This window comes from Hemitrygon akajei, unplaced genomic scaffold (genome assembly GCF_048418815.1).
Source record: "Hemitrygon akajei unplaced genomic scaffold, sHemAka1.3 Scf000034, whole genome shotgun sequence".
Lineage (NCBI taxonomy): Eukaryota > Metazoa > Chordata > Chondrichthyes > Myliobatiformes > Dasyatidae > Hemitrygon > Hemitrygon akajei.
Genome location: NW_027331920.1, coordinates 9,425,815 through 9,450,483, shown reverse-complemented (window position 1 = coordinate 9,450,483; position 24,669 = coordinate 9,425,815).

Sequence of the window (24,669 nt, the reverse complement as noted above, 5' to 3'; positions counted from 1 at the left end):
GTGATAGCGAATCGGAGGGAGAGTCAAATCTCTCGGAAAGATTAGCTGAAGAAGGAGGTAAAAGTCCTTCTAGAAATATAGAAAAGACTTTGAGGCAAATAATGCGTAAATTAGACACATTAAATGTAATTAAAAATAATCAAAAAATACTCGAAAAAAAATGACCAATATGGAGATTATGCTTGATAAAATGACAAAGAGACAGGAAAAAATGGAAAAAAGAATTACGGACTTGGAAACTACAACGGAAGACATGGTTGAAAGAATGGACAGAATGGAAAAGGAAAATACTGCTTGGACATCAGAAAGAAAACAATTTATGGAAAAATTTGATAAGCTTTAAAATCTCAGTAGACGAAATAATATTAAAATTGTTGGACTTAAAGAAGATATAGAAGGAGAAGATCCAATGATTTTTTTTCAAAAATGGATCCCTGAAAAGTTGGAAATGGAAGGAGAAATTCCAATTGAGATCGAAAGGGCTCATAGATCCTTAAGGCCAAGACCTCGAGCTGATCAAAACCCACGATCAATTTTGATAAAATGCTTACGATACCAAGTCAAAGAAAAGATCCTGAAGGCCGCTGCCCAAAGTGCCAAAAATAGAAACGGGCCATTGATGATAGCAGGGAAACCAGTTCTTTTTTATCCTGATATAAGTTACAACCTGTTGAAGAGAAAGAAGGAATTTAACCCAGTGAAAAAAGCCTTATGGGACAAGGGTTATAAATTTACAATGCGTCATCCAGCAACACTGATAATTTTTTTGGAGGAGGGAATTTTTTTTTCCCGATTATCGAAAAGCGGAGGAGTTTGTACAAGAACTTCCATCTATTCGCTAATTACACATAGAGGCTTCTAAACGTAATGGATTAAAGATGAAGATAGACCCAACGAACAGAAGTGATGGACATTTATGGATATTATTGAAGAGCAAAGCAAAATTTTAGAAATACTAAATGAGAATAGTATTTTTTTTCTCTTCTTATACATATACTTTTTTGTGTTGCGGGGGGTCTGGGGAGCTTTGGATCGGTTACTGCGGGATTCACGTGTGTAATCATGGCGGTTGCCATGACCCGTACAGCAGATGGGGGTAATGTTGTGTTCTTTTCCCATAACATTAGTAGGGGGGTATTTTGTTTTTTTCTTTATGTTTTAATTTTCTTCTATCTTTTTGCCTGGATGATTGGTGGGGGCACACATAGCAACACGGAGATTTTTATAAAGATTTCCCAGGATACCACGAAAGTTGAAAAATTAGGTTTTATTATAGATTGGAGTAATATAATAAAAAAAATAATGACTAATCTACTGAATTGTTTAAGTTTTAATGTTAATGGGCTTAATGGGCCAGTAAAAAGAAAAAGAATTTTAACATATATTAAAAAAATGAAAACAGATATAGCTTTTTTACAAGAAACTCATTTAACAGACATAGAACATCAGTAATTTAAAAGAGACTGGGTTGGAAATGTTATTGCAGCTTCATTTAATTCAAAGGCGAGAGGAGTTGCAATTTTGGTTAACAAAAATCTACGAATTAAAATACAAAACGTATTAATTGATTCGGCGGGGAGATATCTAATTATACACTGTCAAATTTTTTCAGAACTATGGACCCTTATGAACATCCATGCACCAAATGAAAATGATGTAAAATTCATACAGGAAGTCTTTTGAATTTGGTCAACGCACATGATAAAATATTAATAGGTGGAGATTTTAATTTTTGTCTAGATCCAGTTTTAGATAGATCAACAAAGGTTGTTACAAAATCAAAAGCAGTACAATTAACTCTATCATTGATGAAAGACTTAAATCTGATTGATATATGGAGAAGAATTAATCCAAAAGAAAGAGATTATTCATTTTATTCAAATAGACATAAAACATATTCAAGGATAGATTTTTTCCTATTATCAAGGAATATTCAAGATAGAGTGAAAAATGTGGAATATAAAGCAAGAATATTGTCAGATCATTCTCCTTTAATAATGACAATGATAATGATAGATAAAGAGGAATCAGTTTATAGGTGGAGATTTAATTCAATATTATTAAAACGTCAAGACTTTTGTGATTTTATGAAAAAACAGATTCAGTTCTTTTTAGATATAAATTCACACTCAGTTGATGATAAATTTATAGTGTGGGAAGCAATGAAGGCATACTTGAGAGGTCAGATAATAAGTTATACTTCTAAAATTAGGAAGGAATATATGATAGAAATAGATCAATTGGAAAAAGAGATTACAAAATTAGAAAAAGAATCTCAAAGAAATATGACAGAAGAAAAACAAAGACAACTGATTAACAAGAAGTTACAATATAATACGCTCCAAACATATCGAACAGAAAAAGCAATTATGAGAACTAAACAAAGATATTATGAACTAGGTGAAAGATCACATAAAGTTCTTGCATGGCAGCTAAAAACAGATCAGACTTCTAAAACAATAAATGCAATTCGAACAACAGTAAATAAAATTACTTATAAACCTTTAGAAATTAATGAAGCTTTTACGAATTTTTACTCTGAGTTGTACCAATCAGAATCACAAAATGACAATGTCAAGATAGAAAGGTTTCTATCACAAATAACTCTTCCAAAATTAAATACGGAAGAACAGAAGGGATTAGATATGCCTTTTACATTGAAAGAGGTCGAAGAAGCCCTAGGATCACTTCAAAGTAATAAATCTCCAGGAGAAGATGGTTTTCCGCCTGAATTCTATAAAAAGTTTAAAGATTTATTAATTCCTCCTCTTATGGAGTTAATACACCAAGCGGAAAGAATGCATAAACTTCCAGAATCTTTTTCGACAGCCATTTTAATAGTATTGCCAAAAAAAGATAGAGATCCTTTAAAGCCATCATCATATAGACCGATTTCTTTATTAAATACTGATTATAAAATAATAGAAAAATCTTATCTAATAGATTATCTAAATGCTTACCAAAATTAGTACATATGGATCAAACAGGATTTATTAAAAATAGACAATCAGCAGATAATGTAACTCGCTTATTTAGTATAATTCATTTAGCAGAGAAGAGGGAGGAAATGAGCGTAGCAGTTGCTTTAGATGCAGAAAAAGCATTTGATAGATTGGAGTGGGATTTTTTTATTGAAGGTATTGGAAAAATACGGATTAGGAGTATCTTTTATAAAATGGATTAAAACCTTAAATACTAATCCCAAAGCTAAAGTAGTGACAAATGGTCAAATTTCAACACCATTTCAATTAACAAGATCAACTAGGCAAGGTTGTCCATTATCACCTGCTTTATTTGTGTTGGCGATAGAACCATTAGCTGAATTGATTAGAATGGACCCAGATATTAAGGGTTTTAGAGTTAACCAGGAAGAATACAAGATTAACTTATTTGCTGATGATGTTCTGCTTTATCTAACAAACCCATTGCAATCGTTACGCAAATTATCCTATAGATTAGAAGAATATGGGAAAGTATCAGGTTACAAAATAAATTGGGATAAAAGTGAAATTTTACCTCTTACTAAAGGAGACTATAATCAATGTCGATCAATAACCCAATTTAGATGGCCGGCAAATGGTATAAAATATTTAGGTATAAGAGTTGATAATGATATAAAGAACATATACAAATTAAATTATTTACCACTATTGAAAAAAATTCAAGAAGATCTTGATAAATGGATGGTATTACCAATAACATTAATAGGTAGAGTAAATACCATAAAAATGAATATATTCCCTAGATTACAATACTTATTTCAATCACTACCAATACAATTACCCCAGAAGATTTTTCAAGAGCTGAATAAATATGTGAGGAAGTTTCTTTGGAAAGGTAAGATGTCAAGAATATCGTTGGAAAAATTGACATGGAAATTTGAGCTAGGAGGGTTACAACTTCCAAATTTTAAGAATTATTATAAAGCAAATCAACTTAGATTTATTGCATCTTTTTTTGAGAAAGACAAACCGGCATGGATCAGAATAGAACTAGATAAAATAGGAGAAGACATACCAGAAGACTTTATATATAAATGGGAATCTAAATGGATACGGGAAAAGAAAGAATCTCCTATATTAAAACATTTGATTGATTTATGGAATAAGATAAATGTTGACGATGAGACAAAGAAATCCTTATTAGCAAAGAGATCTTTAATTCAAAATAGACTTATTCCTTTTACAATGGATAATCAACATTTATATAATTGGTTTCAAAAAGGGATTAGATATATAGGAGATTGTTTTGAAGGAGGTATATTAATGTCATTTGATCAATTAAAGAATAAATATAAAATGTCAAACAACACTTTTTTTTGCTACTTTCAACTAAGGGCTTATTTAAGAGAAAAGCTAGGTCAAACAATGTTACTACCGAAACCCAATGAAATAGAAACATTAATTCAAAAAGGAAAGATTAATAAATTTATCTCTTGTATGTATAATTTGATTCAAAAACAGGCAATTAAACAAGGAGTCCATAAGTCAAGACAAAAATGGGAAAGTGATTTGAATATCAAAATTGAAGAAAAAAACTGGTCAAGACTGTGTCTTGAGAGTATGACAAATACAATAAACGTTCGATTAAGATTAGTGCAATACAATTTTTACATCAACTATATATTACACCACAAAAAATAAATAAATAAAACCCAAATTTATCTGATCAGTGTTTCCGATGTAACCAAGAAATTGGAACTTTTTTACATTCTACTTGGTCTTGCTCTAAAATTCAACCTTTTTGGACAAATTTAAGAGTTTTACTGGAACAAATTATTGGAATACAACTTCCACACAACCCAATATTACTTTTACTAGGTGATATTGAAGGGATAAAACCGATATCCAAATTGAATAAATATCAGAAAGTATTTATAAAAATTGCATTGGCAGTAGCCAAAAAAGCTATTGCAGTGACTTGGAAATCGGATACATATCTAAGTATAGATCGTTGGAAGAACGAGATTTATGGATGTATTCCACTTGAAAAAATTACTTATAATTTAAGAGATAAATATGAAACATTTTTGAAAATTTGGCGCCCTTATTTACAAAAGACAGGATTAAATATATAGGTGCTCCGAAGATGAAATAATTGGTTACTTGGGGAAAGAAATAAATATATATACTAAAGTTATTACGAACTCCGTGGAGCGTGTGGGGACCCTCCAATATCCAGGCATTCCCTTTTTTTTTCTTTCTTTTTTTTAATAGGGATGTTAGGGGGGAAGGGTTAAGGGGAGGGGGGCTGGGTAACACCTTTTTTCCATACACATTTATTCTGTAACTATTTGAAAACAATAAAAAAAAGTTTTTTAAAAAAGGCGGATGGTGTATTGGCCTTCATCAATCGTGGAATTAAATTTAGGAGCCGAGAGGTAATGTTGCAGCTATATAGGACCCTGGTCAGACCCCACTTGGACTACTGTGTTCCGTTCCGGTCGCCTCACTACAGGAAGGACGTGGAAACCATAGAAATGGTGCAGAGGAGACTTACAAGGATGTTGCCTGGATTGGGGGGCATGGCTGATTAAAACAGGTTGACTGAACTCGGAGCGACGGAAGATGAGTGGTGACTTGATAGAGGTGTACAAGATGATGAGAGGCATTGATCCTGTGGATAGTCAGAGGCTTTTGCCATAGCTGAAATGGCTAGCACGAGAGGGCACAGTTGTAAAATGATTATAAGTAGGTACAGAGGAGATGTCGGGTCTCGCCGAGGTACAGGAGCCTCTCTGTTGTGGCGGATGGAGCGGAGGTGCTCGACGAAACAGTCCCCCAATCCGCTCCGTCCGCCACAACAGACAGGATCTCCCGGTTGCCACACACTTCAACTCTGCTTCACATTCGCTTTCGGATATGTCCATACATGGCCTCCTCTACTGCCATGATGAGGCTAAACCCAGGTTGGAGGAGCAACACCTCATATGCCGTCTGGGTAGTTTCCAGCCACTTGCTATGAACATCGAATTCTCTAACTTCTGGTAATTCCCTCCCTCTCCATTCCACCATTCCACTTTCACTCTGCCTCCTCTTATAGCTGCCTATCACCTCTCTCATGATTCTGCCTTCTTCTGCTACCAATAGTGCTTTCCCCTTACATTTCTTCTTCACTTCTCCTGCCTATCCACTCCCTGCTTCCCGTCCCCCACCCCTTGATATTTCCACTGATTGATTTTTCACCTGTCACCTTCCACGCTCCCCCCATCTTCTTTATCTGGCCCCTGGCCCCTCCTTCTTCAGACCTGACGAAGGATCTCGGCCCGAAACGTTGACTGCTGGTTTCAACGGATGCTGTCCGACCTGCTGAGTTCCTCCAGCTTGTTCGTATGAGAAGATGTGGAGCCCGGAGCGGATGCATTGAAGCTGCATCTGGGTTGCGCTCAATGCGCGACTTTATTAATGAATTGAACCACCGAGGTGATCGGGTATTTCACCGCGCTGATCACCTGCTCCCTGAATTTCGACTGAGTCACAGCGTAAATAAATGTGTTCGTGCACAAGCTGAAATTCCTCATCAAAACGCCGACCCCATGAAATATCCATTCGGAATCATTGAAATTGAAACCGATTGCTTTCACCTGATAATATATGAAATTTACAACCAGAGTCATCCACAGGAGGATGAAGCTGCCGGAGAGGGTGAAGAGTAAAACCACAGACCTCCTCCTGCTCTCCATCTCCGGGTCACTGCGGTTCTCCCCCTTGCTCTGACCCTTTAGCCCCTTCCGGACCCGACTGGCCACTAAAATGTGCCTGACTGTCAGAGCGTTGAGCAGCAGGATCCCAGCGAAAGGGAGGGACGGAGTTAAAATATTCTCCAACCAAGCCTGTCCGACCCAGCCTTGATTAGTGGTAATATGGCCCTTAAGTTTGCAGAACCACGGTACATTATCTATGACTAATTTGGGTTCCCAAAGGAAGTATCGGGGAATGTTTTTCAGACAGAACAGTAGGCCGGTTGTTGTTAGAACCACAGCCGCATTTTTCCCGGTGCAATATTTTGTTTTCAGTTTCTGGCAACAAATGGCGACAAACCGGTCAAAGGTGAAAGTGACGGTGAACCAGACAGAACAGTCTGTGGCTGTCATCCTCAGGACCTCGATAACACTGCACACAGGGGTGATGCTCAGAAAACTGGACATAAAGTAATACTTTTTCATTCGAAATAAAATTATCTCGAAGACAATGGTCAGTAGATCGGCCGCTGCCATGGCCACCAGGTAGCGAGTGGTGCAGGTAGAGAGGCCGCACTTTCCCCGGGACAGGATCACAATCGCCACTAAATTCACTGCAGAGAGAGGGAGAGAGAGAGAGAGAGATGGCGAAAGTGAGAGAGAGAGAGATACAGGCAGACAGACAGACAGACAGACAGGAGAACAGAACAGACACTGGGCATTACTGAACACAATCTCCGGGTTTTGGCTGAAGTTCAGGAGTGCGAGAGTGTGTAAACAGCTGTTAATCTAATATCTGACACGCCTCACACTATCTCTGAACTCTTTTATTCACTGTGCAAATAAGGCGATCTGTGACTAACCTTCGTTCCGAAAAACCAGCTGCATGAACGACAGCGCTCGATGCTAATCCTGATTCCATCGCTGATGGGGGCCGGTTTCTCTGATTGAGCCGTGACTGAGCAGGCCACGAGGAACTCGGCATCTGGTGGGACTGAGGAGGGAGCAACGCACACAAAGCACTGGATGGTCAGGACAGCTCAAGGGCTTTTTATGGAATTGAACAAACACTGACCGTGTCGGGCCCTTCTTTAGGACGAAACGATGCCCCAATTTACGACGGGTCTCAGAGGGAATGCAGGGTCAACTTATTAAACAGATGCTGAATGGCTCCGTTAATGGATTAATTCTACAACGCAGAGCAATTCCATAACACACTTCAGTATGTCCGAGGACACTGATTCAGGTGTTAAGACCCAATTATTGACCAACAGACAGTGGGATCCGACTATGACAGACTCAGCAGGGAGGCATAAAACGCAGGACCAGGTGTTCAGTCAGATCAATATCTCAGAGAGAGTCAACTTCGCAATGTAAAACCCTCCCGGTCGCCCAGTCGTATCTTCGGTGCGGGGAACATGCCTTTCTCCAGCATGGGGCATAACTCTGGACGAATTCCCAGCAAACCCTTCCAATCGCACCTTCCCGGAGAGCTTCACTGGAACTACTCTGGAAAAGGTGTCATTAAAGGGACGAAAAACGTCCGAGTCGATCCCTGCCGGCGGAGGAGAGACAGAAGTTTTGTTTCATTGGTCATTAAACATGAAAAATCAGGTGTCGAATTGACAGGATTGATATTGCTGACGGATATATGTGCAATAATCTTCAAGCTGGAAGCTGGTAAACTGATCGGAAACAGCAAAATACACAGAAATACCAACACTCACCAGGAACTCCAATGACGGCAATGAGCACGTACAATATTTTCTGCACACTCCTGTAACTATCCAACATTGAAGACATTTTCTCTGCCCAGTGATTCGTCCCCCGTGCTACCGGCGATTTGTCGGAATGAAATGTTAAAGCAGCAGAAGCCTGGGGTTTTTAATACCATTTAGCGAATCCACAGGGAGAGGTTTCAACAGATTCAGAAATAAAGATATTCAAATTATTTCCAAACAGATTACGTCAGACATGTGCAATCCCCACGGTGACAGATCGCGATTAATGTAGTGAATTAATTGTGAAACGGCAAACAATGGATAATGTGATGGTATTAAGGGCTGTAAATTGGGAGCAGCATTCTTCCAGCAAAACACCATCAGACCCATCTCACCCCCTCTTGCTTGTGTCCGTGTGACCTTCGGCCATTAGTTGGGGAAATCGTATAGAAGATCCTCTGGAAAAAATGTATCTCTCACTGTCATTCTGCAGAAAGTCTGATCACACCTAATCTGAATGCGACCTTAAACATGGGAAAATCTCCATATACTGGAAATGAACTCAACACTCGCATTTCAATGCTACTTCCCATTCCCATTCCGACACGTCAGTCCGTGGCCTCCTCTCCTGTGCGATGAGGCCACTCAGGTTGGAGCAGAAACACTTTATGTTCCGTCTGGGTGGGATCCAACCGGATGCCATGAATATTGATCACTGGAACTTTCCGTCATTCCACACCCCTCATCAGCATTCCCCCATTCCTGTTTCCCTCTCTCCTTATCTCCTTACCTGCCGATCAACTCCCTTCCTCTCGCCCTTACCCTTTTTTCCCATGATCTTGTACCCTTTCCTATCAGATTATTCTCTCTCTATTTATCTCTTTCACAAACTAACTTCACCCCGCCCCACTCCGGCATTCACCTAACTGCTAACACATTGTCCGCCTTCTTCACTCCTCACACCTCCCCGCGTCTTCTTGCTCTAAATTCTCTTTCTTCTTCCAAGTCCTGATCAAGGGTTTCGGCCCGAAACGTCCACAATACTCTATTCGATTGAAGCTTCCTGGCCTGCTGAGTTCCCTCAGTACTTTGTAGGTATTGCTTTGAATGTAACCTGATCACTCTTTCCTGATCATCACTAACCCGCTCCGGGTGCCGGGGGTATAACAAACTTTGTCCTGGATGAAAAAACATGTCTACGTTCATCACCATTGAAATAAATGTTTGTTCTGAGAAAAGATTCGCAGTTGTCTTCCATTTGAGTTACTTCTACATGGAACAGAGAAACGTAAAGCACAGGAACAGACCCTTCGGCCCACGGTGTCTGTGCCAAGCATGACGCCATGTTTAAAGGATCGTAACTACCTCTACATGATCCGTCTCCCTACATTCTCTGCCTTTCCGTATATCAGGCTTCACCACAGTAACCGTGGGCATTTGGGTCTCTATTCATAGATACCTTTAAACATTTGTGTTAATTAGTTGCCCCCAAAAAGGTGTCTGAACCGTCTGAACTGTCGTATCAATTACACGTGATTCCACTGTAATTATGTAGTTCAAATGAACGATTTGTCAGACACAAAATATTGAAGTAAATTATGGCATTATAGTTTGTGACATTGTATTGAATCACCGACTGCTCCCATTCTCCTCAAGCGCGCAAATTCGTTATGTAGTTTGTTTTTGGGGGACACTACCAAGAGGATCTCCAAGAAAATGTTTGTTTGTGGTGATGAATAAACACCATCACCACCAACCTCACCACGAACCACTCCGATCCCTGCTCCCTGGCCTGCACACTCAACTGTCTCAGCTGGGGGGGTGGGCATGTTTTAATCATAACAGCCTGAAACCTCACCAGGAGCGACAACTAACCCTACTCCCTGGCCTGCACACTCCGCTGTCTCAGCTGGGGGGTGAGCATGTTTTAATCATAACACCCTGTAACCTCACCAGGACCCACCCCTAACCCTACTCCCTGGCCTGCACACTCCGCTGTTTCAGCTGGGGGGTGAGCATGTTTTAATCATAACACCCTGTAACCTCACCAGGACCCACCCCTAACCCTACTCTCTGGCCTGCACACTCCGCTTCCTCAGCTGGGGGGTGAGCATGTTTTAATCATAACACCCTGTAACCCCACCACGACCCAACCCTAACCCTACTCCCTGGCCTGCACACTCCGCTGTCTCAGCTGGGGGGTGAGCATGTTTTAATCATAACACCCTGTAACCTCACCAGGACCCACCCCTAACCCTACTCCCTGGCCTGCACACTCCGCTGTCTCAGCTGGGGGGTGAGAATGTTTAATCATAACACCCTGTAACCTCACCACGACCCACCCCTAACCCTACTCCCTGGCCTGCACACTCCGCTGTCTCAGCTGGGGGGTGAGCATGTTTTAATCATAACACCCTGTAACCTCACCAGGACCCACCCCTAACCCTACTCCCTGGCCTGCACACTCCGCTGTCTCAGCTGGGGGGTAAGCATGTTTTAATCATAACACCCTGTAACCTCACCAGGACCCGCCCCTAACCCTAATCCCTGGCCTGCACACTCAGCTGTCTCAGCCGGGGGGTGAGCATGTTTTAATCATAACACCCTGTAACCTCACCAGGACCCGCCCCTCACCCTACTCCCTGGCCTGCACACTACGCTGTCTCAGCTGGGGGGTGAGCATGTTTTAATCATAACACCCTGTAACCCCACCAGGACCCACCCCTAACCCTACTCCCTGGCCTGCACACTACGCTGTCTCAGCTGGGGGTGAGCATGTTTTAATCATAACACCCTGTAACCTCACCAGGACCCGCCCCTCACCCTACTCCCTGGCCTGCACACTACGCTGTCTCAGATGGGGGGTGAGCATGTTTTAATCATAACACCCTGTAACCCCACCAGGACCCACCCCTAACCCTACTCCCTGGCCTGCAAACTCCGCTGTCTCAGCTGGGGGGTGAGCATGTTTTAATCATAACACCCTGTAACCTCACCAGGACCCACCCCTAACCCTACTCCCTGGCCTGCACACTCCGCTGTCTCAGCTGGGGGGTGAGCATGTTTTAATCATAACACCCTGTAACCTCACCAGGACCCACCCCTAACCCTACTCCCTGGCCTGCACACTCCGCTGTCTCAGCTGGGGGGTGAGCATATTTTATTCATAACACCCTGTAACCTCACCAGGACCCACCCCGGACCAGACTGCACGGCTCGCAAACTCAGCAGCCTCAGCTGGGGGTGAGTATGTATTAATAATAACACCCGAAAGTGCCACAGAACACGACGGAGAGCTGGAGAGGCGGAGAAGATAGTTTAGTTGTCTATGTGTATACATCCGCGTGCGTGTGTCTGCATGTTTATGCCTTTGACCATACGAGGGTGATTGATAAGTTCGTGGCCTAAGGTATAAGGAGTCAATTTTAGAAAACCTAGCACATTTATTTTTCAACATAGTCCTCTCCCACATTAACACATTTAGTCCAGCGTCGTGGAGCATACGGATATGGGATCTCCAGAAAGTGTCCGCAGACGGGTGATTGAGTAATTCGTGGCCTAAGTTATACAGCTCTCGTTACCCGCACACGGGTTTATACGTGTGACAGTGTGTGTGTTTACAAGCTGTTTACAAGCGTGAGTATGTGTTTCTATCTGCCTGTATGTGCGTGGCTGTATCTGTTTGGGTTTCGTGGGTTGGCTGTGTACGTACCCTTGTCGGTCTTTGTCAGTGACGGTGTCGAGATGTATGTGTGTGTGTGTCCGTGTTTGTGTCTCGGTGTGTGTCTCAGTTTATGCCTGTGTCGGAGTGTGTGTGGGATTATTTTTATGTCTGTATGTGTGTGTGCTTTTTTGTTTCTCTGTGTGTGTGCCTACGTCAGTGTCTATGTGTGGGTGTCTGTGTGTGGTTGTATGTCGGTGTGTGTGCGTGTGTTTGTGATACTTTCTGTCGGTGTAAATGCTTCTGGCAACGGAGAATGTGAGTGTGTGTGGCGGTTTGTGTGTCCGCATCTAAGGGTCTGAATATGACTGCTGGAGTCTGAGATTGTGTGATTGTACGTCTGTGTTGATGTGTGAAAGTATGTGTGTACTTGTGTGTGTGTATGTGTGTGTGTGTGTGTGTGTGTGTGTGTGTGTGTGTGTGTGTGTGTGTGTGTGTGTGTGTGTTTGTATCTCACGTGTCTGCATGTCACCGTGCGTGTGTGTGTCTTTTGTGTGTTCGTGTGTTTGTGTCAGTGTCTGTGTGCATGTGCATGCGTCTATGTCTCTGTGTGTGATTCCGTGTGTCTGTTTGTTGTGTATCTCTGTATCTGTTGCTGTTGCGTGTCTCATTCTGTCTCTTTGTTCTTTTTAATTTCTGTGTCTGCATTTGTCTGTTTTCTGTGCCTGTTTATGAGTGGGTTTCAGTGTGCAGATCTGTTTGTTCATTTGTTGTACTGTGCGTGCCTGTCTGTGCTTGGTGTGCGTATGTGTTTGTGTGTCTCTGTATACCTACAGTATTTGTGTCAATGTTTATGCGTGTGGGGGTGAATCGCTGTGTGCGTCACTGTCTGTCTCGGCCTGTGGGAGAGTCTGTGGTAACGGTGGTGCTCCTGATACCATGTCTCTGTGCTCATGTCTGAGCCTGTGCCAGTGCCCGTATGTGTTTCGCTTCTGTTCAAATATGAAGCTAACTTTATTAGTAAAGTACTTACATTTCAATTTATACTACATTGAGATTCGTGATCTTGCAGACATTCGCAGTGGAGTAGAGAAATGCAATAAAATCAGTGAGAACCTACATATAAGGACTGTCAAACTAATAATATCCACACGGATTTGGGGTACAGATGGATTTGCGGTGGGTTCCACACGGATATCGGTGTTCTGACAGATTTGTGCTGTCTGCGTTTTTGGAGTTGTGCCGAATCTCAAAGTTGTTTCATTTATAGATGCTTTAATAGTAGATGCACTTATGAACTTTGTTCTTGCTATTTTTAAGGAGGAGACAGAGATTTTGTTGGAATAATTCTTGTTTGGGATAATCGAATTTGCATGTGGGTGTATCAGTCATTTCGGGATGTGGATATATATGGGGGTGCATAAGGATTTGGAGGTGCGCACGGAATTCGGGGTCCTCACGGATGTGGGGTCTCTGCAGATTTGGAGTGTGACCAATCTCAAATTGCTTTCATTTATAGACACATTAATAATACTTTTAAACTTTGATCTCAGCTCGTAAATTTTTTATGGTTCAGTTTGTGAACTGTTTGAAATTATACTTACTCTGCGAGAATCTGATGTGCATGTGGGGTTGTCAGCGGGTTTGGGGTGCTCCCTTATTTGTCGATGTGCGGACACCTGGGGACGGATATTGATTTGGGGATACGCAGAGTTTCAGCGGTGGGTTGTCAGATATGGTGGTGGGCGCAAGGGTTGGTGATGTGCACAGTCTCAGGGGTGCGTTGTCGAACGTGGGGTCTACACGGATTTGGGTTTAACACAGATTTGCTTGACTCGGCGTATAAAGATTTGCAGAAGAACGTTAGGCTGCGTGCGGATTTTTAATGCCAAGGCAGACATTTTCTAAAATGTTTGAAAAGATTTTTGCTCAGCGACCATCTAATGTGCATGTGCATGTGCATCTCTGGTCGCCCGCCTCAGGAGGGATGTGATTAACCTGGAAAGCAGCTGTACTGTTCCGTGTTGGTGAGACCAGAGCCGGAGGACTGTGTGCATCTCTGGTCGCTCGCCTCAGGAGGGATGTGATTAACCTGGAAAGCCGCTGTACTGTTCAGTGTTGGTGACACCACAGCCGGAGGACTGTGTGCATCTCTGGTCGCTCGCCTCAGGAGGGATGTGATTAACCTGGAAAGCCGCAGTCAGGATTCACGGCTTTTGTAGCCGGGACTGGAGAACTCGAGTCAGAAGGAGACTGGATAATTGATGTGCATTGAGCCCAGACCTGAGAGTGATCCAACACAGATTCTGACCTCCCCCTCCACAGGCCCCACTGTCACGATGCGATTGTAGGTTTGTGCAAAAGGTGACACGTGACACAAATTGTTCGTAACTGAAGCTGTTGTCCGTAACTCAGAAACACGCGATTCGCATCGGAAATACAAGCCCCGTTGCTCACCGTACGAGATGGACTCACCTTCACTATGAACTACAACTCCAGTCACCGCGCTCAGTCGGCGGCCGCTGACGAACATTCGGGGCCGCGGGGCCATATGGAAGTTGTAGTCCAAATGCTTCGACTCCTCACTCGATCACAGGTTTAAAACTCTTCCTCAACAGGCACACACATCCGCCGGACCGACTCACCAAGACATCGAAAAAGAACCACGCCCGCTGTTGGGGACGGCCTGGCCAACACCACCAAAGGCAGCAACTCGCTGAACTCCGCGACGGATGCTGACAGCAAATGAGGAGGCGCCTATCGTATCCATTACTAGCTGTCACTGGCTGAGGCGCCTGTCTGTCAAAAAAGAACTTACACCGTGATTAGCTCATATGAACGTCAGTAATGGGTGTGACCTTGCAAAAAGTTAGAGTGTTAACACTCAGAGAAAAGACGGTGACGTCAGTGGATGTACGTCCACATCATGTTTGCCTTACTAACGATATTTACTGCTAATGAAATGAAATTTGTGACTGTTATAACCGATGTGCTGAATTGTACTGATCAGACATCTAGTCGGACTGAGGAAATTAACATTATTCTGAAAGCTGCAGAAAAGTATCTTAGTCTAATTGGTGCTATGTGGGAAGCTATAAATGGAGCTGTGATGATTTGTATCCCAGTTTAGTTATGAAGGTACCTAATGGGATTAAAATATTACAGTGGAATGCCCGAAGCCTGATTTATAAAACTCATGACTTTGATATGTTGGTGTCACAAAGGAAATATTTGGTCTCTCCTGCAAAACCAGCAAAACCTACTTTGTGTTTGAGATGTCTGTACTCATTTCTTTTTGCCCCTTTTAACCTGGAAAAAATATTTAGGAAAGACATCAATAATAGCATTTCAGGAAGTTTATTGTCGGCACTTTGGACAGGTGGTGAATCTGCAGAGTTCATTGGACAGGTGGTGAATCTGCAGAGTTCATTGGACAGGCGGTGAATCTGCAGAGTTCATTGGACAGGCGGTGAATCTGCAGAGTTCATTGGACAGGTGGTGAATCTGCAGAGTTCATTGGACAGGTGGTGAATCTGCGGAGTTCATTGGACAGGTGGTGAATCTGCGGAGTTCATTGGACAGGCGGTGAATCTGCAGAGTTCATTGGACAGGCGGTGAATCAGCAGAGTTCATTGGACAGGTGGTGAATCTGCAGAGTTCATTGGACAGGTGGTGAATCAGCAGAGTTCATTGGACAGGTGGTGAGTCTGCAGATTTTATACAATGTTAATTGAAAGAGCCGTAGTACTTTCATTCCTGTGTAAAAATCTCCTTTTCAGACCAATGGTTGGTCCACACAGGTGTAAAAATGAAACTGAGGAAACACTGGTATTCTGTCTCGTCCTGGCCATGTCACACAGCGCTAGAAAGAAGAAGTGATATTGTATGCCTAATCCTGGAGACTTTCCAGTTACTTTGACCCCGACTCCCCGGATGACTAATGATGTGAGCTGGTCGATTAAATACCAGTGAATATGAAGGAGGGATCAGTAGGGTGGCACATTTGTGATGTGAAAGCCACAGGTCACTTGTTCTCCAGGTCAATGGTAACACACACAAAATGCTGCAAGGACTCAGCAGGTCAGTATCGGGCCGGGACCCTTCAGCAGGACAGTGGGAAAAGGATGAGAAGTAGAGTTAAAATTTGGTGAAGGGAGGGAAATACAAAGTGATAGGTGAAACCAGGAAGGGGGTAGGGTGGTGAAGCAAAGAGATGGGAATTTGATTGGTGAATGAGCCTAGAATCGAAACCCAATATGTGACTGAAACGAAGAAAGGGTTCATAACCAGATGCTAGACAAGCTGACGTTTCAGCACCCAAACTGAGTTCAGCTGATCTTTCAATATTAAAGTCCTGGCGGTAAAACACGACCGTCAAATAGCGGAGCAGCCATGAATCTTTAAAGGGACCGCGGCAGCTCGCCATATTCCGGAGAATCGGAGCGTCTGAACCTCGGAAGCTGGCGTGGTTGGTTGCGCATCGTAACAGGACCCCATCCCCTGCGGCCGAATCCTGACGGCCCCGGCCACTTGGAGAGATGATGATGGTTGTCATGGATGAGCGCCGGATCCAAGTTGTCCATTCCAGGAACTCAGCAGTCTTACTCGGGTCCGGATCCCTCTCAGTCCACCCCGAATACGCCGAACAGTTCCTGAGTCCAGAATTCATTTTACGATGAAGGTATGTTTCCCATGGACAAACGTGGGTGGCAGCCGCACTGATGGTGATGGAGCTAACGGAATGGTATCTGCAGGTTTCAGTTTGGAAATGTGGAAGGTGGGATCGTTCTTGAAGGTCTTGGGAGCTGCAAGGTGTAAGCCGAAGGGTTTCCTTACATGAGAACCTTGGAACATCCAGTGAACTTTGGTGCCACTTCCCTCGACTCCACCCGGAGACGCAAATCCTGAGGAAACTGCCAGAGGGATAAAACACCTACGTCACACAGCCTCGTGGTGCGCAGCTGCAAGCTGAAAAGCAACACCACGGACTCTTATGTCTCAAACAGCAGACCCGAGGGCAGCTCCGCCATTTTCTGCAGCTCTAGTCCTTAAGCAATGCAGACATACGATTCTGTCGTCTCGCCAAAGGTATTTACCCGACCCCACCTGGCCAACATCCTCCAAACCACCATAGAACAGAGAAAGGTAAAGCCAGGTGCAGATCCTTCGGCCCGCTGTGTCAGTGCCAACCATACACCACATGAATCGGATCCCACCGGCCTGCACGTATTCGGTCTCCCTACATTGCCTGCCTGAGCACGTGTCAAACCTTACCCAAGAAATCTTTGGCATTAGGTTTATTGTTCTCAGAAGTTTTAAAATAACTTGTGAGGGTTACTATGTTCCATCAATGGTGTTCTCCGGGAAGGTGTGACTCGCAGGGATTAAATGGCACCCTATCCAGAGTTGTACCAGTGCATTGGAGAGGCAACACTCCAAGGATGTTTGACTTGGAAAGTTATAGATTATGACGTTGACTGTTTCTGAGTTGTTGAACAACGTGAACACCTTTAATGACACCTTACCCAGAGTAGTAACACTGTTCCCAGCCATAGGAAGGTAGTCACCCCGGGACCACAGGAGACAGAGAAGTGGGTCCAGTTAGGAGAGGGAAGGGCAAGAATTAGGTAACAGAGAGTATCCCAGTGGCTGTCACCCTTAACAATAAGTACTGTTGGAGGGTGATGGCCTATCTGGGGGTAAGCAATTCTGCACAGAGTCTGGCCCAGTGGGTCAGAGGATGGCAGCAGCGATAGGGGACTCTATAGTTACGGGCTCAGTTAGGCGATTCTGTGGACACAGGAATGAAACGCGGATGATAGTTTGCCTCCCAGGTGCCAGGTGCCAGGGTCTGGGATGTTTCTGATCGCGTCCACGACATCTTGACGTCCGAAGGAGAACAGCCAGAAATCGTGGTACATATTGGTACCAACGTCATAGGTAGGAAAATGGAGGAGGTCCTGAAAAAGGACTACAGGGAGTTAGGAAAGAAGTTGAGAAGCCGAACCTCAAAGGTAGTAACTCGAGATTACTGCCTGTGCCACATGACAGTAAGTACAGGAATAGAGTGAGGTGGAGGATAATTTCGTGGCTGAGGGATTGGAGCAGGGGGCAGGGATTCAGATTTCTGGATCAGTGGGACCTCTTCTGGGGCAATGTGACCTCTACAGAAAGCACGCTTTGCACTTGAATCCGAGGGGAACCAATGCCCTGGAGCGAAAATTTGCTAAGGCTATTGGGGAGAGTTCAAACTAGAATTGCTGGGGGTTGGGAACCGAACTGAAGTGACGGAGGAAAGGGAGGCTGGCTCACAAATAGAGAAAGATTAGTGACAATATTAGAGGCAGGTGGTAGAGAGGGACGCGCTCGGTCCATTACAGAAAAGCTTCTTCCTATAGATGCTGCCCGGCCTGCTGTGTTACTTCAGCATTTTGTGTGTGTTGCTTGAGGTACTTAATCAATTCTTTGCTTCAGTATTCACTATGGAAATCATCTCGGTGATTGTGGGGTGACTTGCAGTGGACTGAAAATCTTGAGAACGTAGATATTAAAAAAGAGGATGTGTTGGAGCTTTAGGAAAGTATCAAATTGGATAAGTAAGCGGGACCGGACGGGATGTGCCCCAGGCTACCCTGGGAAGCGAGGGAGGAGATTGCTGAGCCCCTGGAAATGATCTTTGCATCATCAGTGAGGACGGGAGAGTTTTCCGGAGGATTGGAGGGTTGCGGGTGTTTTTCACTTATTCATTAAAGGGAATAGGGTTAGCCCTCGAAATGATAGGCCAGTGAGTCTCACTCCGGCGTTTGCTACGTTGATGGAGAAGATCCTGAGAGGCAGGATTTCTTTGTAGAGGTATAATATGATTAGGAATCGTCAGCATGGCTTTGTCAAAGGCAGGTCGTGCCTGACGAGCCTGATTGATCTTTTTGAGGATGTGACTAAACACATTGATGAAGGTAGAGACGCAGATGTGGTGATTATGGATTTCAGCAAGGCTTTTGATCAGGTACCCCATGCAAGGCTTATTGAGACAGTAAGGAGGCATGGGATCCAAGGGGCATTGCTGTATGGATCCAGAACTGACTTGCCCACACAAAGCAAAGAGTGGTTGTAGGCGGATGATATTCTGCATGGAGGCCGGTGACCAGTGGTGTGCCTCAGGGATCCGTATGGGACCCCTACTCTTTGTGATCTTTATAAATGACCTGGAAGAAGAAGTGCAGGAGGGATGGTTTAGTACATTTGCAGATGACAGAAATGTTGGGTGTGTTGTGAATAGTGCGGAGGGCTGTCAGAGGTTACAACGGGACATCGATAGGATAAAAAACTGAGCTGACAATTGGCAGATGGAGTTCAACACAGACAACTGTGAGGTGGTTCATTTAGGCAGGACAAATATGATGGTAGAATATAGTATTCATGGTAAGACACTTGGCTGTATGGCGGATCAGAGGGATTTGTGGGTCCGAGTCCTCAGGACACTCAAAGTTGCTCCGCACGTTGACTCTGTGGTTAAGAAGGCTGATGGTGTATTGGTCTTTATCAATCGTGGGATTGAGTTTAAGAGCCGAGAGGTAATGTTGTAGCTATATAGGACACTGGTCAGACTGCACTTGGACGACTGTGCTCAGTTTTGGTCGCCTCACTACAGGAAGGACGAGAAAACCATAGAAATGGTGCAGAGGAGATTTATAATGATGTTTCCTGGATTGGGGAGCATGGCTTATCAAAACAGGTTGAGTGAACCCGGCCTTTATCCTTGGAGCGACGGAAGATGAGAGGCGACTTGACAGAGGTGTACTAAATGATGAGAGGCATTGATCCTGTGGATAGTCAGAGGGTTGTATCATAGTTGAAATGGCTAGCAGGAGCGGGCATAGTTTTAAGGTGCTTGGAAATAGGTACAGAGGAGATGTCAGAGGTAAGCTTTTTTTTTACGCTGAGAGAGATGAATGTGTGGAATGGGCTGCCGGCGACGGTGGTGGAGGCGGATGTGTGGAGACAGAGTTTCTTTAAGAGAATCCTGGATGTCTACATGGGGCTGAGAAAAATCGAAGGTTGTGGGTAAAGCCTAGGTAGTTCGATGGGCCTGTATTGTGCTGTGTGTTTTCTATGTTTCTATACCTTTAGAAATGTACGCCAGCATTAATTTGCCTTCTTCACCAACGACTCAACTGGAGGTTAACCTTTAGGGTTTCCTGCACAAGGACTCCTAAATCCCTTTGCATCTCTGCATTTTGAATTCTATCCCCATCTTAATATTAGTCTGCCTGTTTACTTCTTCAACCATAGTGCATGACCATACACATTCCAATATTGTATTTCATTTGCCACTTTGCCCATTTCTCTAAACTATCGAAATTTCTTAATTAGACTTAACAGTCAGGAATATGCGGATTTAGATTTCAGACTATGATTTTCAGACAAACATGTGTAGTGTTTCAGGTCTGATTAGCGTTTAGGGATCGGGATGTGGCCTGGTTGGAAGTCATATCAAATTTAAGGTTAGTGATGTGGGGAGGTAGAGGTCAGATTGGCCTTTGCGGAAATGCTCTGGTGGTCTAGATGTCTGGTTAGGTTTTATGGAGAGGGAAGTGTGGTGCTGGAGGTCAGATTAGATTGGAGATTACGTTGTGAGATAAGGCATGCCGGAGGTTGTAGAGTTAAGATTAAAGTTTAGGGACAGGTTTGAAGGGATTTAGAGTACAGTGCAACATTTAAAGAATGGGATGTTTGGAAGTTAAAATTCATATTAGGGTAAGGGACGGGGATGATGGAGGTTACAGTGCAGATTAGGATAGGGGGTTGGGATGGAATATTGTGAAAGGACAGATTTAGGTTTGGTGACGGGTTTGGGGCGTTAGAAGTCAGGTTAGGTATAGATGCAAGTTTGTGAAGGAGGTAGAGATCAGATTGAGTTTAGTAATAAGCATGTGAGCGAGTTAGATATCATCATGGGTTTAAGAACAGAAATATATGGAGTAAGAGGTTAATGTGGTTAGGGACAGCTATGTAGATAGACGTCACGTGAAGGGTTAGACGTCGGATATGGGAAGTTAGAATTCATATGATGATTTAGCCAGGGATACTGTGTGTTAGAGTTCCGATTAGGAATGAAGGGCAGTGATGTTTTTGTGTAATAATGGGGGGCGGGTTTTGAGATTGAATATCAGATTAGACTAAGGGGACTGAAGATATGTCTTGCCCCGAAAGGTCGACGACTTACAATTTTCAATAGATGATGCCTGACCTGCTCAGTTCCTCAAGAATTTTGTGCGTAGCGTATCTGACCACTTGTAATCTTAATCCTTTCCGTTCGGTTGGCTCTCATTCTTCTAAGTTTGATGCCTGACCAAACTCTCTCTATAACACAGGTCACCTTGTTACAATTTGTTACAATTTCTTACACCTTTTCTGCACTGTTTTTCAAACACACACACCTTGTTACAATTTGTTACAATTTCTTACACCTTTTCTGCACTGTTTTTCAAACACACACACACACACACACACACACACACACACACACACACACACACACACACACACACACACACACACACACACACACACACACACACACACACACACACACACACACACACACACACACACTTTCTTTACCCAGCACCGACGCATTCCACTCCACTCCTCGCGGTCCACAGCACTGCTGCTTCCAATATGAGGGTCAACAGGACGACAGCCCTGCAATAACAGATTGGAGACTAGACGGTGGATGGGAAGATCTGGAGCCCGGACTGGATACATTGAAACTTCATCTGGGTTTCGCTCAGGCCGCGACTTTATTAATGAATTGAACCACCGAGGTGATCGGATATTTCACCGCGCTGATCACCTGCTCCCTGAATTTCGACTGAGTCACCGCGTAAATAAATGTATTCGTGCACAAGCTGAAATTCCTCATCAAAACGCCGACCTCATGAAATATCCATTCGGAATCATTGAAATTGAAACCGATTGCTTTGACCTGATAATATATGAAATTTACAACCAGTGTCATCCACAGGAGGATGAAGCTGCCGGAGAGGGTGAAGAGTAAAACCACAGACCTCCTCCTGCTCTCCATCTCCGGGTCACTGCGGTTCTCCCCCTTGCTCTGGCCCTTCAGCCCGTTACGGACCCGACTGGCCACTAAAATGTATCTGACTGTCAGAGCGTTGAGCAGCAGTATCGCAACAAAAGGGAGGAACGGAGTTAAAACAGTCTCCACCCAAGCCCGTGCTACCCACCCGGAGTCAGTGCGACATTTGTCCATGAGTACACAGAACCACGGCACATTGTCGATGATCACTTTGGGTTCCCAGAGGAAGTAGCGGGGAATGTTTTTCAGACAGAACAGTACACCGGTTGTTGTTAGAACCACAGCCGCAGTTTTCCCGGTGCAATATTTTGTTTTCAGCTTCTGGCAGCAAATGGCGACAAACCGGTCAAAGGTGAAAGTGACGGTGAACCAGACAGAACAGTCTGTGGCTGTCATCCTCAGCACCTCGGTAACACTGCACACAGGGGTGATGCTCAGAAAACTGGACATAAAGTAATACTTTTTCATTCGAAACAGAATGATCTCGAAGACAATAGTCAGTAGATCAGCCGCTGCCATGGACACCAGGTAGCGAGTGGTGCAGGTAGAGAGGCCGCACTTTCCCCGGGACAGGATCACAATCGCCATTAAATTCACTGGAGTGAGAGGGAGAGAGAGAGACAAGGAGGGAGAAGAGGGAAGAGAACAGACACTGGGCATTACTGAACACAATCACCGGGTTTCGGCTAAAGTTCAGGGCTGCGATAATGTGTAATCTATCATCTGACACACGTCTCACTATCTCTGAACCTTTTTCTTCACTGTGCAAATAAGGCGATCTGTGACTAATCTTCGGTGCTAAAAACCAGCTGCATGAACAACAGCGATCGATGCTAACCCTGATTCCATCGCTGATGGGGGCCGGTTTCTCTGACTGAGCCGTGACTGATCAGGCCACGAGGAACTCGGCAACTGGTGGGGCTGAGGAGGGAGAAACGCACACAAAGCACTGGATGGTCACGGCAGCTCAAGAGCTTTTACGGAATTTAACAAACACTGACAGTGTCGCGCCCTTCTTCAGGACGAAACGATGCCCCAGTTTACGACGGGTCTCAGAGGGAATGCCGGGTCAACTTAGTAAAACGAGGCTGAATGGCTCCGTTAATGGATTAATTCTACAACGCAGAGCAATTCCATAACACACTTCAGTATGTCCGAGGACACTGATTCAGCTGATAAGACCCAATTATTGACCAGCAGACTGTGGGATCCGACTATGACAGACTCAGCAGAGAGACATAAAACACAGGACCAGGTGTTCAGTCTGATCAATATCTCAGAGACAGTCAACATCACAATGTAAAACCCTCGCAGTCCCATCTTCGGAGGAACGCGCCTTTCTCCTGCAGAGGTATAAATCTGTACGGATTCACATTAAAACCTTTCCAGTCAGAGAGCTGCGCTGGGACTATTCTGGAAAAGGTGTCATTAAAGACACGGAAAACGTCCGAGTCGATCGATTTTGGCGAAGGACAATCAAAAGTTTCGTTTCATTGGTCATCAAATATGAAAAATCAGATGTCGAATTGACAGGATTGATATTTCTGACGGATATATGTGTAATAGTCATCAAGGTGGAAGCTGGAAAACTGATTGGAAACAGGTTAATACACAGAAATACCAAACATGAAGTGTGCACACTCACCAGGAACTCCAATGACGGCAATGAACACGTACAATATTTTCTGCACACTCCTGTAACTATCCCACATTGAAGACATTTTCTTTGCCCAGTGATTCGTCCCCGTGCTACCGGCGATTTCTCGGAATGAAATGTAAAGGCAGCACAAGCCGAGGGTTTTATTACCATTTAGCGACTCCACAGGGACAGACTTCAACAGATTTAGAAAGAAAGATTTTTAAATTATTTCCAGACGGATTACGTCAGGCATGTGCAATTCCCATGGTGACCGATGGTGGTAATTTCAGTGAAATGATTGTGAAACGGCAAACAATGGATAATGTGATGTTACTAAGGGCTGCAAATTGGGAGTGGCGTTCATCCAGCAAAGGAAACGTTGTTTCAAAACACCATCTCTTGTTTGTGTCGGTGCGGCTTCCGTCCATCGGTGGAGGAATTCGTATAGAAGATCCTCTGGAGGAAAACTACCCCTCACTCTGATGCTTCGCCAGTTGTGATCGCACCTCATCTGAATGCGACCTCAAATACGAGAAAATCTGCAGATGCTGGAAATCAAATGAACACTCACATTTCAATTCTGCTTTTCTTTCACATTCCGACACGTCAGTCCGTGGCCTGCTCTACTGCCGCCATGAGGACACACTCAGGTTGGAGGAGAAACACCTTATATTCCGTCTGGGTGGGCTCCAACCTGATGCCATGAATATTGATCTCTCGAACTTCCAGTAATTCCTCCGCCCCTTCACTATTACCTATTCCCGAGTCCATCTCTCACCTTATCTCGTCACCTGCCGATCAACTCCCTCTGGTTTTCTTGCCTTTCTTCCATGGTCTTCTACTCTCTCTTATCGGACTTCTCCTTCT